The sequence below is a fragment of the Phaseolus vulgaris genome, chromosome 6 (assembly GCF_000499845.2).
Source record: "Phaseolus vulgaris cultivar G19833 chromosome 6, P. vulgaris v2.0, whole genome shotgun sequence".
NCBI lineage: Eukaryota > Viridiplantae > Streptophyta > Magnoliopsida > Fabales > Fabaceae > Phaseolus > Phaseolus vulgaris.
In genome coordinates, this window is record NC_023754.2 from 23,726,827 (window position 1) to 23,740,799 (window position 13,973).

Sequence of the window (13,973 nt, forward strand, 5' to 3'; positions counted from 1 at the left end):
CAAAAACATGAACACACAAACTCAGTTATGCTATCTTAATTATTATTAGAAAAAGTTCATGCCAAAAAACATGCACACACAAACGAGTTATGCAATCTTAATTATTATTAAAATTTACAAAATTGATTTAAGGTGAAATTTGTCCTATATAAATTAGTCTAAATTATAATGAACGTAGAATATTTAACATCTTCGGTGAGACACATTCATTTCATGTATTAAACTAGATATTTGTGAGTAATTTATTAAATAACAAATGATATGATGATAAGTTCAATAAATTTTATTAAAATAGACTCTAATATTATATTAAAAGTTTTAAGATTAATTTATCTTTACAAAACTGATTTATAATATATATATATAGATAAATTTATTTAATTTTTAATTCACGTAAAATCTTCAACAATTATATAATTACATTATAATAAGTAGATCAAAATATAATATATAAAGAAAGTTGAATTATTTAAATTTGATGTCTTGATTCTTATTAATTAACATGATTGTGATATAAATAAAAACTTTAACTTTAATTATGAGGGAATTTTTATATTAATTGAAAATAAGATTTTATAATATATAAATAGGTGTAAATATTATCTTACTATTTTTTTAAATTAAATTTAATTTAAAATTTAATTCTTAATATGATATCAATTTTATCATAATAAAGTTTGTTGAACTTATTGTACCATCTAATAGCAAGTTTAAGATATCTAATTCTCAATGTGTTAAATATATTATCTGATTCCAATTAAATGAATGATAAATATATAGTTTTATATTCAATATATTTCATTATAAACATAAAATGGTGTAATGAAAAATAAAATAAAATGATAATATATAAATATTTAAAAACCTTATCTTAGAAATTAATTTTATAAGAATAAATTAAAAACTACACATTCTAAAAATAATGTTAATACTAGTGAGGACATAGGAAATACATCTTGAATGCCCCACAATAATGAAAAAAAATTGGTTGCATCGTTCTATTTTTTGTCCTAAGTGAAGTAGTTGCTAGAATCCAAACCTTTCCCAATCGCATTCAATATTTGGAGTGACGAAATTTTCCACTATAGCCTTGGAATTTGGAAACACGATTAATTGTTCATTTCCCTTGTTTCTTTCATACCAACACACAACCTATACTCTTAACTCACCTTCGTTAACACCTGTTCAAATTGAAAGCACAGTTCATGCTTCTGACATTATGAATAAATTAATTAATATCATAAATTTAAATTTTATTTAAAAGATACTGGTAAAACTATAAATAATAATTCTTAATGACACTATTTATAATTCTAAAATAAATTTTTGTCAATAAAAATGGCATTAATAGACTTATATTAAATTTAAATGCGAAAAACGACAATTAATAGACTTAAAAGTGATACTATGTTTTTTTTAACATAATTAAGATGAAAAAAAAGTGTGATTTATTTCACCTTCAAAAGACTGCAGGTAGTGTAGTTTGTTCACATATATAGAGCTATAAAAAGTAGAATACAGAGTAGAGTGTAAATGATTCAGCACAAGCTGCATACACATAAAACTCTTTATTGATACCTTTAATCTCAACATTTTCCACAGTAATATTTCTCCATTTATTTAGACTGAGCTAACCATTCCATTTTGTGATGATTCTCTGGTGGTGAAAGTAGCAAATGCAGAAGAATTTGCATTCACAAAATTGCACTGCGTTCGAATTTCTCCCTCTGGTTTTTTTAACACTCCAATGTTGCCCATTTTTATCATTGACGCTATGAAATGTTCAAAGAAAAGAGTTTGATTGTCAATGTAACTGTTGACAATAGGAATGGTTTCTGCATCAGCTGTGCTAAACAACACTTGATCACTCCCAAGCAAGCCATTTTGAAGTTGTAGGTTGGAATAGTACTTGGAATCGAATGTGTGAGGAGTAGTTAAATCCAAATCAGTGAGATTTGTTCCTACTCCTCCACTGGGACAAATTGCTCGCAATGATTCTAAGAGAGTTGTGTTCAGAGTAGGATCTGGGTTGTCACTGACGTTAAAATTGTATAATCGATCAACAAAAGAATTGCAGTGAGCCTTACCAATTGTATGAGCACCTAAAAATCAAATACTTTCACCATGAATACCTTTTCTATTAAAGGACTTTAGTATTTTTCCACTGTGTAAACCACAGAAAACATTTTTTTTATTAAATGTTAAAAATATTCATACCTGATAGTGCAACTAGATCAGTGACAGTGAGGTTCTGATTAGCAAATGCGTCAATAAGTTGATCAAGTGTAAAAACAGGACTAGGAAGGTTTTGATCAGCAAGGGTTTTATTTGCTGTCAAACTATCCCTTCTTCCCAATGGAACTTCCCAACTAGGACCCTTAGCCTGCAAAATATCAAAACTTTAACAAAAGTTCTTCACAGTGATTTGTTTAATCTCATGCTTATTTTCTTTATTCATGTTAAATAATGATCCAATATGTATGAGCATAGTCATAATTTAAATGTTGCCACCAAATTGGCCTAAAAACTAAACAGCATAAGCTCTTTTTAGTATTTTTCACACATATACTTCGCATAAACTTTAACAGTATAGCAAATACTTATATACAGAAAATTCCTCTATACGTACCCTTTTGTTTTTCTATATATCACATTTAAAACTTTTCTCAATGAGGAAAAGTGTGAAGTGAATTCGAATAAAGTCATTGCAGAATGTTTGAATTTAGGTTCACCAACATTTAATTATAATGAAAGAAGAAAAAGACATCTTCCTCCATGCAACACTACTTCATATAACTTAAACTTACACCATATTTTAAATTAGAAATAAATTCTGATTTGTTTAAAGTTTAGTCTTTGGTATTATACACATAATGTGATAAAGTGTAAAAGAAAATGATTATGCAGATACCAGAACAGAAGATGTCTGAGCTGCAAGAGCAAGAATATCAGCACAAGAAACTATGCCAGGGCAAGCATTTTCTACTGCTGTCTTGATCTGATTCACAACATCCAAGCCTCTTAGGCTGTTGTTATTTGGTGCTGCAGTTTGTTCACTCACAATCGTAGCAGTGTCGTTCAAAAGAATTGATGCATCACACCCCTGTTAGTCATATAAATATATATACAATTCAAGGATTTTCTTAAAAATAAAAAGAAGAAAGAGTTGGGTATAAAGATATGAAGAAGAATAGAGTTACTTGAACAAAACAGTCGTGAAAATGGACCCTGATGAGACTTGCAAGCATGCGGGGATCAGATTCGGAAACATTTGAGAGCACATCAGATACAATTGAATGCACATTTGGACAAGTGACATTGTAAAACGATGAATCTAGTTGTGCATACGAGCAGTGTAGTGTTCCAAGCACAACCACAACACACCATAAAGTAGTGAGACCAAGGGAATTCATTTTTTCTTTCTGATGTTGTTGCTGCAAGAACATGCAGATCAGGTGCTTCTATTTATAGATAATCTTTAACAAGGTTTTAAGCATCATGTGAATGAAAAAGAGAAATTCAAAGAAAAACACCTCTAAGAATAATAAGTCTGATTTTTCGATAGAGATTACCTATCAACAAAACTGATAGATATATTTGGTATAAATAATATAATTAAAAAATAAAATTAGGTGAAATAAGACTTGAGTTTGAGTTTTGAATAAATTACATAGGTTAAATGATGAAAATGAAAGTTTTATAGCATTTGTAAAGATTGAATAAGATTATCTTGGATACGAAATAAAATTCAAACCACCAACGAAGAACCATGAAATAAGAACATCATGTATTTCTAATGTTGTCATGAGGAAAATCTCTGGCGTGTTAATGGATAAGTGAAATTCGGTTAAATATTAGAACCATTACTGTGTGTAACATAAAACGCTAATAATCACTCTTTCATTGCATTACAAATAAAAGGAACATTTCCACTCATGAACATTATCAAAGTTTACAATATTAATATTTTTTTTATTAAAAATCAATGATACAACAAATTCTAACTTTAATAAATTATAAATGATTATGATATTATAGAGTAAATTTTAAGTCTAACTAAATTTATTTATAATTAATGTAGGATATCCAACAAAATTAAACTGATACGCTTATTAACCAAATAAATATATATCGAATGAAAAACTTATTTTTTTTAGCAATTAATTGTACAAAATTATGCATGAAAAACTTATTTTTTTAGCAATTAATTGTAGAGTTAAGTAAAAAAATAATGTAAAACAAACCTTGTAATTACATCATACCAAATATGTTTCTATATAAGTATCCTTAAATTATAAGCCGTGATCATCAATAAAGTTTGCTCGGAGGTGATACTCAAAATATTGACTCTAATATATATTTTTGCAACATAAAAAAACCATTTGTAAATTAATACAAGCCATATTTAGTAATAAAGTTTATTTTCAAAACTTAAAACCAAATTTTACTTTTTATGAAGTTTTATCTGTAAACACATCAATTTAAGTTTGTTATTTTCAATATACTTTAAATTAAAAGCATGTTTTTATATGCAATATGCAGTATGGATATGTATTTTTTGTGAGAATATAAATTTGTTTTTTGTTTATCTTGATTGAAATGTAAATTAAAGTTTATATAGAAAGTAAAAAAGAAAAAAACTTTTTACTTTTGTGGTGTTGGAGAGGGTATACATCGTATTCAATCACATAAAAGTTATGTTTTTCTGCGCATTGCAAGGTTCTTTAGTTGGTAAATTATATATTTTTTGTTAGTACCATTGAAATGTAGGAAATGTGTCACTGTTTAAGAAATTACTTTTGACTAAAAATAGAAAGCAATAATGTTAGTAAGAATGAAGAAAAAACGTTGAACCTTCCATAAAACACGTTTTCAGAGGCAACTAAAAACTTCTAAAATGCACTTCTTTTTATTTTCCACGCGTCCCTGTCTCTGTATGGACTACTTTTGGAAAATTTGGTGCAGAGGGTCTAGAAGAAATAAAAAAGGGAAATTAAAGTAATTTTTTTTTTTAATTTTAAGACTAAGTTCCTAGCAGATTCAACGATCAATGATAGGTTTTTCAATAATTTGTTTACATAGATGAATTTTTGAAATTTTTTCATAAAAAATAAATTCTTTTATTAATAGAACTCTTAATAAAAATCAGTATCAATAATGAAATACTTTGGTGGCATATTTCTTGTTTCTAAGTAGTTGATAGGTGCATTTTAAATTTGTTTTTCAAAGAACTATCCATGTATCTAAATTATTGTCATTCTTTGTTCATTAAATTTGGGAACATGACAACATTAAATACACTCTCAATATTTCTTTATGAAAAGTAAAATAAATGGAAAAAATGTGTTGATTTTTATTTTTCGGTTTATGAGAGAAAATTATTATCATCTAATTCGATAACGGGTGATCTGATAAATTTTATAATTTTTTTTTTAAAATAGACTTTAAATTTACTTGATTTTAAAATAATATTAAAAAATAGATTTTAACCGTAAATTCTATAAAATTAAATCATAATTTAATATTTATATTATATATTATGAAATATTTTGAAGAGATTTGATTGTATTATTTCTATTGGCTAAAGTGAAACATAGTGTAAAATGAAATTATTGTGACTTGAATCATGAATAAGATAATTAAAATTTGCAACATTTTTATTATTGAATTTTCAAATTTGTGTTTTTAAATATAATAATTGTTAGATTAAATATTTATTATTAAATTAAAAATTAATAACTCAAATACTATTATTTAATTTTAATTTCACTCATTTAGTCTTAGGAGACAACTAATACAGCATGTAACCGAAATCTTATTATTGGAAAGATTTAAATGCATTATATAGACTTAGTCAAGAATTAAATAATATGTTTGATAGGTCGAGTTTTGTATTGAAATTTTTATTTTTTAATATTTTTATTTCTACATTTCGTGAATATGTTAATTGGGTCCTCATATGTACTATTACACTTTTAAATATATTTAAATATTAAATATAGTTAAGAAGTGACAATGACTTTAATTATGACATAGAATGAATTATCAAAGTCTCCAATCAAAACCTATTCCTTTTCCAAAGTGCATATTTCCATTTCACACTTCTAACTACAAAGTAAAATTACATAATACAATACAAATATTACTACTAAAACAATCATTCAATAAAAATCAATTTTATAAAAAATTTAATTACTATATTAACTAAATTAAATATTATTTTAAATATTAAAATTATTATTAATTTTTAAATTATTTCTAATAAATAATTTATAAATTGATGTCTAAACTTTATATTATTTTAAAAATTATTTATTAATAATAAAAATTAATGTAAAAAATAAGAATATTCTTAGTCTTTATAATAATATATAATTTAATCAATATAATAACTAACTATATTTTATTTTTAAAATTAATTTTTATTTAATAATTTTTAAGTGGTATATTATTTTAAATATAATTATTGTAATTCTTAAAAAGCATACACCAACAATTTAGGACTTCATTATTATACTCTTCTAATTCTACTTCTGAGGGAGAGATTTTCCCTTCCTAGTTACTGATTTGTTTCTCAAGGAATTTATGCTTTTTCTTCTATTATTTTCTTAATTAGTTATTTCGTATTACATTTGAATTAAAAAATATTTATAAATTAATAATGCTTAAAAAAAATCTATCTGATTTTTTTTATTATTGTGTATTTTTTACATAATATGTGTGCAATTACTTTAAGAAAAAGTTAGTGTGACTATATTATCTGACAATATATATAACCTCTCCATTAATATATTTGTCAGATATAGGTGTATTGCACTTTATGCTTTTGCCCATTAATATTTTTTTTCTTACCTAAAGTGATGTTAGTGATATGAACACCCAGAGAAAGAGAAAGATATGACTTACACAAATGCAGCAAACAATATCAGAACAACACAATTTGCCTTGATCTTTCCACATTTATGTTAGACTTTATTCATTACGTAACGTGTGGAATCTCAACTCTCATAAATTGGAATCATTGGATCTGTCAAATTTCTCCATTTTAAATTTTCAAAATTTGACTATGAAATTTAAAACCAACTTAGTTTTTATCTTGACAATCTTTACGAGTACAACTCTAAAAAAAGTTGTTAAGAATTTGAAAATCAAATATTGCTTTTACTTGAAACCCACTTCATATTGATTTAGGTTCCCAACTCAAATTCAAATATGTTGAAATATTATTATTAGTATCAATAGTTGAATATTAGCTATTGTTCACTTTTTTTCTTTCTACTTTTACAAACAATATTAATATTTTAATCTTAAGTAGATAGCATTATTAATATTAATTGTCACATTCAAAATACTGTTTATCACAGTTTTGTTTTTAAAAAAATCTCAATAAATTAAATTAAGGAGAGAAAGATGTATATAAATTTATTCTTAGCCTAAACTCTTTACTAAGATTATTGAATATACTTAAAATAATTTAAAATGAAAAATAATAGAAACTAAAACTTACACATTACAAGAAAGTTTTTCTTATAACTTTATATTAATTTAATAAACGTCTTGTCTTGGAGTGGTGGTAAAAGAATGAACCCAGCTTTATGGGTTTGGTTTGTCCTTCAAAACTGGTGACCTTTAGCGAGACAGTAAGACACATAATTTTTGGTATGATTGAATCATTATTCTAAAATTGTCTGCTGATTTGTTTGGATATGAAGAATATCTAGAACCACATGGGGTACGGCATGCGTCACGTTTTTTATAATATTAAAATAGATAAACAGTTTAATTCTAGAATCACACTGGAGATTAGATCTTACTTTTTTTATGTTACTGTCAAAAAATAATAATAATTTAGGTACGACAAATCTCATTATCTATTTCATTATTCGTTAAGTATTCATAACGAAATATCAGCAAATTCTTTTATATTCCTTCTAAAAAAAATGAATTTAAATGAGTTGAAGTATAAGTTTAAAAACAAAATATTTTTTAAATAATTTCAATTTCATAATTTTAAATAAAAATAAAAATATATAAAATTAAATTTTAAACGAATTAAATATCATAATGCTTGTACCCATCTTATCAGTGATAATTAAAATACTCATTATTTATTATCGATAAATATCAATTAAAAATATTTATTAAAATGCAGATTCTTTTACTATTCCTGCACCTTGAAGATATTTATTTCTTAATTGGAAAGATATGTATTAAAGATTTTACATTGATAATTAATATATAGATGTATGTTTGGAAATCTTGATAAGAATAGGTCCTGCTATTAATAAAATATTGTAAATAATATTGTATTAGAAACTTGTACTGACGAACAAAATAACCAAATTTATATATAAAATAGATATAAAGGGATGAATGACATCGTTCTGATTTAACTTCAGTAAACTTTCTAAAATAAAATCACTGCTGAAAATAACTTTTCAATTTATGCAAGCATTTTCAAGTTTCTAACTTCAATTTTTTTTTCAATTGTAATTAAAATTGTAACATCATCATTTACTATTTTTTTTTCAATTAGAACAGAACAGACATTGCATATTGAAGAAAAATAATAAATAACTATTAATTAAATAAATAATAATATAGCAGCCACATGAGAGTATATTTAATATACATTTCAAGAAAAATAGAACTTAGTTACTCATAATTATGGAGGAAGATTCCTCAGAGAAAAAAAAAAGTTTTACGGTCTTAAAGTATGCAACTTTATCTAAGTGTATGAAAATAAGTTTTAGAGAGAGACGCTAACTTATTTAAGAATGATTCGCTTAAACGCTCACAATTTTATTTTTTTCATTATTATAGGTAGATTTAAAGGTTAATTAAAATTATCATTTACATTGAGCTACGTATATCAGAACAAATATAACGAAAGAAGACTACTAAAAAAAATTATTAAATAAAAATTAATTTTATAGATAAAAATTAATTAATTATTATATTGACTAAAGTAGATATTATTTTAAAAAAAATTATTTATATTTAAATTGATAAGTTAAAATTTATAAACTAGTTTCTGAATTAATAACTAAAACGTGAGATATCAATTATTCTGATTATGTAATTCTAAAAATACAACAATATGAAAATACTTCAAACTTTTTTACAAAATTTGTGAGAGTGCGCAAGAATCTATGGGTGCAGGATGAAGCAGCCTTAGGACTAACCCAAGGGATATAAAATTTTATTGGATCAGGCCCAAATATTTTTTATAAAAACCTATCAACATCTCAACATATTTTAATTAATAATGTATATGTTCTTAGATTTATTTCGACCAATGTATAAACGAAAGGATTATCAATAGAATATGTTCACATATCTGAAACTACAAATTTCAAAACATTAAGTTTTCAAGAAATTTATTTGTTTGAGTAATTTTATAATTTTCTATGATATTTTTATGAATAAAGTTAAGTAAGTAAGATTGGTTTGGATCATAGTGAATCAATTTTCAAAATTAGATTTAAAATTTGATCCATTTTGAATAGTTCTTTTAAGATCGGCCACCATTGAGTTGATCTTATACCAAACAATTCAACAAATTTATGCCAATATAACTTTTTGTATGTTATGTGAAAACAATTAAAATAGGTACAAGGCATACCCTTAAAACTTATCTGAATGTACTCTTTTTAGAGCATATATTTGTTTCCAAAATCTGTCTGCAAAAATATTAGATTTAAAATAGAAATTTTAACCCTGCTTCATTAATCATGAAGACTATAAGCAAATAGATGATAATACACAGAAGGGTACAAAAGTATGAAATACCCTCACATGTTTATCACCTCGACATCACCAGAATTCTCATAACATAGGAAACAACATCATGAAAATACAGTGACAGGTGACCATGATCCACCGCAGGCACAAGTCCTGTATGTGATTATTGAACTCTTTATTAAGTAACTTTTAATATCTCTGCATTTTCAAACTATAGTTTTGGTTTTGGTAATTTATTTAGATTGAGCTAACTAAGCCATCTTCTGATGATTCTTTGGTGGCCAAAGTAGCCAATCCAGCAGAGTTCCCATTAACAAAATTACATTGTTTTCTAATCTCTCCTTGAGATCCCGTTAGCACTCCAATGTTGCCCATTTTTATCATTGCTGCCTTGAAACTCTCAAAGAAAAGAGTTTGGTTGCTACTGAACCTATTAACAATGTCAATGGTGTCAGCACCAATTGTGGAAAACAGCTCTTGATCACTCTGAAGCAAGCCCTTGTGAACCTGAAGATTGGAGTAGTAGTTTTTGTCAAATTTGTCTGGTGTAGTTGGGTCGAAGTTGGTGAGGTTAGTGCCCCCTCCACCATTGGGGCATACTGCACGAAGTGTTTGTAAATAAGTTGTGTTAAGTGTTGGATCAGGGTTGCCAGTGTTGCTGAAATTGTATAATCTGTTAACAAATGTACTGCACTGAGCTCGGCCAAATGTATGAGCACCTGAAAAATGAAGGGTCAAAATGTTCTATCATTTATTATAACTAGTCATATGAATTTTCTGAATTGTGAAATATATATATATACACACACACATACCTGAGAGTGCCACTAAATCAGTAGTGTTGAGGCCTTGAACAGCAAAGGCAGCTTTAAGTAGAGTAAGGTTGAAGAATGGAGCTGGAAGATTTTGATTAGCAAGTGTTCTGTTTGCTGTTAAACTATCCTTTCTCCCCAATGGAACTTTCCAGTCTGGACCCTGAGCCTGTGGAAGGTTGTAAATTTCATAAGGGATAAAGTAAAAGCAAAAGTCATATACTTATCAACTTAGACTTTGGTTAACACTTTGCTAATGATTTGTCTTAGCTAATTTGCTTACCAATCTTCATTTTCTTCTCTGTTTTCTCTCCTTAAATTGTTAGTGAGCCTTAGTTAAAGGAGACCACCACTTAAAATATATGAACAATTATGCAGAAGTCATTCTCAAGAAGCAGAACCTCCTTACTTATGTCAGTTAAACATTAAAAAGTCGACACATTCAAAAAACTAAGAAAAAAATTGGTAAACTATTAAGGTTTCATAATATGCACATAGAAAACCCACTAACACATGGAGAATGTCTAAAGTTATAAGGTTTGTGTTAACTCCATCTATTACTTTATATAAAGGGGAAAGTGATGGTATTCAACATATTAGAAGAAATCAATAGAAAACATAGAAGCGGGACATACCAGAACAGAAGATATTTCAGCTGCAAGGGTAAGAATATCAGCACAAGAAACTACACCAGGACAAGCATTTTCCACTGCAGTCTTGATCTGGTTCACAACATCCAAACCTCTTATTGAGTTGATATTTGGCAAAGCTTCTTGCTCGCTCACTATCGTGTCTGTGTTGTTCAACAAAATTGATGCGTCACACCCCTGCATGCATCAGGAAAATCATAATAAACTTATTTTGTTAAGACTAAATTATGATACCATGCTCTTTAAGCTATAAAATTTGAATGAGATCTTGATTTAAAAAACTAATTTTAATCTTGGGTTTCATTGTGAATGAACATACTTGAAAGTAGTCATGACATTAAACTGATGAATGTAACAAAAGAGATTTGTCAATGACATTAAACTAAGGAAACTTGACGACCAAACATGAAACATACTTGAACGAAGCAGTCATGAAAGTGGAGCCTGATGAGACTAGCAAGCATTCTGGGGTCTGATTTAGAAACATTTCTGATGACTTCACGAACAATAGAATGCACAGAGGGACATGTGTTCCTATAGAAGGAAGGGTCTAGTTGTGCATCAGAAGAGAATGGTAAAGCTCCAAGCACAACCACCACACAACACAAAAGTGTTACTTCCATACGAAGGGGACCCATTTCTCTATTATTTGTGCTAATTAGTATTGAACCTGTTGGCTATGTGAGACCCTTTGGATGAGAAAACAGCTATTTATAGTGATACATGGCCTTTTAATCAATGCAATGTCCCTGCATTTCGTACTTCAGTCATTCAAATAATTTTCAATCATGTCACTTCAGAGGAAAACGTGTAAAGTGATGAGAAAGATCTGGAGATTGCATGTGCATGTAGGAAAGTTTCATTTTGATTCAACTTACAATTTGTTTCTCCAAATGATATGAGCTTTTTAAGCCTTGGTATTAGATGAACTTGGATTTACAGAGTTTAATTTTTATATATGTTACTGATTAATCCAATAAGAAATTTTATTAGATCCTTTTATAGTAGTTATTGAAAATGTGAACAAATCTTTTTATGCTTGGATGATAGGTTTTTGTTATTATACATAAAAGAATTTAGTTAAATTTATTAACAAAGTACTACATTGATTTTAATAATGTGGAAGATGATTTAAGATTGAAGAGGAAATTTGTGAGGTGGAGAAAGAGTGAATTTATGAGGTTGGTTGGATTGAGGGATGAGAGTGAATTTATGATGATGGTTTATTAAAATTTGAGAATGATGTGATAGATGAGAGAAAATTTAGAAATTATTTTAAAAATATAAGTTTACAAATTTATCCTTGTTATTAAAAAATATTTGAATAATAAATTATAATATTATTTTTGTGTATGTTTGAATTAATTGAAATTTTCTAATATATAATATCCATAATTACTTTATTTTTTAATAAAAAATAAAAAATATAATAGAAAATATTTTTATGTTAAATTAAAATAATTTTATTAAATATATTAAATATATTAAAAATTATAAAAATAATATTTATTAATATATATTTGTTATTTTATATAACTATGTGTTGTTGATATTATAATTTTATTTTATTATTTTCATTATTTATAAATGTATATTGTTATTAATAATAGTATAATTAAATATTTTTGAAATTGTTCAATAAATTTATGTATTTGTATATTGTATATTATGATAAAATATATGCACAAAGATATTTGGATAAAATATAATAATCTTACTTGAAATCAACACAAATATATTTATTTGTGTGAAAATTGAAAAAACATTTTCACCCTCTTCCTCATCGAGTCCATCACTCTCAAAACCATTGAAACAAACACAAGAAGTATCCTCTCCATTTTCCTTTCTCCCAATTCATGCCTACCTAGAAAGAAACACAAATTCAAATGTCTTTTTATGAAACTAAGTGAATTTAACAAGTGTACATTTTAGATTTGACTGGGAAAAAAAATAAGAAAGTAAAATATTTTTTTTATAAATTTATCAAATAAATATAAAAACTATAATGTTTGAGAAATAAAATTATTTGATATTTTTATTTTATAAAACTATTATACTAGTATTAAAAAATATTTAATTTTAGTTGAGTTTAAAATTGTTAATTTATATTTACTTTATAGTTTAAAAGGAAAAAAAATATATACATTTGTGCTATGTGATGATACCAAAATATTATCCTTACCATTTTAAAATAATTACCTTTTAAATCTTTAAATTAATTATAAAAACTTAGAAATATTAACAAATAATTTCATTTTGTTATATTATAACATTTGTACTAAATAAAACATTTTTTAGTAAAATAATATAATAACATAGTTAAAAACTTATAATATTGAATTAAGAAATGCTAGTAATTTTTATGATTAGATAGAAAGTTTAAATGATTATTAATTTAAAATAGATAAAAAAAAGTCGTATTCAAATATTATAATAAAATTTAAAGAACAAGTAAAAGTAAACTCACTGCAAGAAAATCATGAAATAAAAACCAATTTTTAGAAATTAAAATAATTAGTTGTAATAGTAACTAAATTAGAGACCACTTTATAAACTAAAAAAAAATTGGGTTCTAAATTAGTTTCTATTATTATTAAATAGTTTCTAAATTAGTATCTAATTAACAACCAAGGTTTTAGAGACCTTTAGAAACTAAATAATTGGTAGTTAAAACTGGTTGCTAATAAGATACCAATTTAGAAACTATTTAACAATAATAGAAACTAATTTAGAAATCAATTTTTTTTTAGTTTCTAAAATGGTCTCT

At 25.7% G+C, this 13,973-nt stretch overlaps 1 pseudogene; it reads right to left on the minus strand.

Annotated features, from left to right (window-relative positions):
• Positions 1–1,425: 1,425 nt before the first annotated feature.
• On the minus strand, positions 1,426–11,901 carry LOC137832041 (uncharacterized; annotated as a pseudogene).
• Between the last annotated feature and the right edge of the window lie 2,072 nt (positions 11,902–13,973).